This window comes from Macaca nemestrina, chromosome 11 (genome assembly GCF_043159975.1).
Source record: "Macaca nemestrina isolate mMacNem1 chromosome 11, mMacNem.hap1, whole genome shotgun sequence".
Taxonomy (NCBI): domain Eukaryota; kingdom Metazoa; phylum Chordata; class Mammalia; order Primates; family Cercopithecidae; genus Macaca; species Macaca nemestrina.
In genome coordinates, this window is record NC_092135.1 from 19,056,945 (window position 1) to 19,058,963 (window position 2,019).

The window sequence follows — 2,019 nt, forward strand, 5'->3', positions numbered from 1 at the left end:
CCAAGTGGATTCTGTAACAATCCTGGCGCCAATTAGCTAATGTCCCAGAGGGGATATGAGGGAGGAGAGGCAGGGAAGGGGGTTACAGAGGTAGGTCAGTAAAAAAACAAAACAAAAGCGTGTACACCATTGCTTGATTTCATCCTCCAAAGACCAGCTCCCAGTAGTTGACACCCATCAGAAAGAAGCAACGCTGGATGAATAACAACATGTTATTCAACACCTGGAACTCGGGAATTATATAGCTGCAAGTTGGTACCTGCTAACTGTACTTAAGGAGCATTTTGCCTTCGGAGCTGCAGATTTATAGGATTCCCACAACTAGAGGGGCTGTTTTACAGCCAACCTTATTCATGGAGTTCCCCAAATATGTGTGCAACATGAACTCAATAACCATGGCACTAATACCATGGTTCTGTGTAACCCTGGGAATCATGTGCCAACCCCAATTAAACTCTTCCTATTCATACCTTGTCAGACAGCACTTGGATGAGGAGAACCTCAGAGGAGATCGTAACCATCAGTGAAGGCAAAGTTATTAAGTTCACACTAAAATCAAAATAGCGATACTGGCCCCACTCTGTGACCAATAACATTTTTGAAAATATCTAATTTTCTTTTAGGTTTTATATCTTTATTCAGAGGTGATTCAACTATAGAATAAAGCCCTTTTAGCATTACAAAATCCAATGATTTTGAATTTTTTTTTTTTTTTTTTTTTGCTCAGCAATACAGTTGCATTTTACTTTTATAATCCTGAAGAGATTTTCTTATTTGGAGTTTTTCATGCATCCAGGTATTTAGCATGATGTCTGATGTGGTCAGTAATAAATGTTGCAATGAAGTAGTAGCTATGATCATAACCCTCTTGTAATCGAAAAACAATAGGGATTTTCTTTTCTGTACAGGCAGCTATGAAGTTATCAGGGAGTAACTGTCCATCTAAAAGAAACTGGTCATCTTTTCCTTGATCAATTAGTATGTCCAGCTGAGATCCTAGATAGGATTTCAGAAGACGGGTAGCTCATAAGCCTTCCATTTACTTTGATCTGTTCCCAAATATCCACTAAAGACTTTTTTGCCCCAGGGACAGAGTACAGGGTTGCAAATTGGAGCAAATGCTGACACAGATTTGTATTTTCCAGGATTTTTCAAAGCACAGATCAGAGCTCCATGGTCTCCCATGGAGTGGCCACAAATAGACATCCTTTGGGGATCCACTGGAAAACTGGCATTTATGAGTTGGGGAAGTTCCTCCATGACATAAGAGTACATTCTGTAGTTGGTTTTCCAAGGATCTTCAGTGGTATCAACATAAAATCCAGCACCAGTGCCAAAGTCCCAGCTCTCATCTTCTCCTTTACTATTGTAGCCACGAGGGCTGGTATCTGGAGCAATGACAGCAAGACCATGTTCTGAAGCAGCTTGATGATAACCAGATTTTGATATAAAATTTTGTTCTGTGCAAGTTAAACCTGAGAGCCAATACAGTGCAGGGCACTTTTCCGTTTCTGCCTTTGGTGGTAAATAGACAGCAAATTTCATTTTGCAGTTCAGTTCAACACTATCATGTTCAAAAACTTTCTGCAATCCCCCAAAGCACTTGTTGCTGGAAATCTGTGTCAGTGCCATTCTTCTCCTGTCCAATTGCTGATTGCTTTTTGCTTGTACCAAATGGTAGATGATTCTCCTGTGGCAGAGTGACCAGAAGAAATGGCCCAAAGTAAAAGTGAAAATATCTAATTTTTAGGTGTTTTGTTTTGTTTGATTTTTGTTTTTTAGCAACAGGGTTTTGCCATATCGACCAGGCTGGTCTCAAACTCCTGTGCTCAAATGATCCTCCTGCCTTGGTCTACCAAATCACTGGGATTACAGGCGTGAGCCACAGTGCCCATCCCCAGATTTTCAGTCTGTACTGCCTCCTTTCTTCCCCTCCCCTGGTAACAAAAGGTGTGTTCCTAAAATACTCTGGTCAATGCTAGCAAAGGGATTGATCTAATGGGGGAGAAGTCAGGAAAA

At 40.9% G+C, this 2,019-nt stretch overlaps 1 pseudogene; it reads right to left on the reverse strand.

Annotated features, from left to right (window-relative positions):
- Positions 1–629: 629 nt before the first annotated feature.
- On the reverse strand, positions 630–1,674 carry LOC105492543 (S-formylglutathione hydrolase pseudogene; annotated as a pseudogene).
- Between the last annotated feature and the right edge of the window lie 345 nt (positions 1,675–2,019).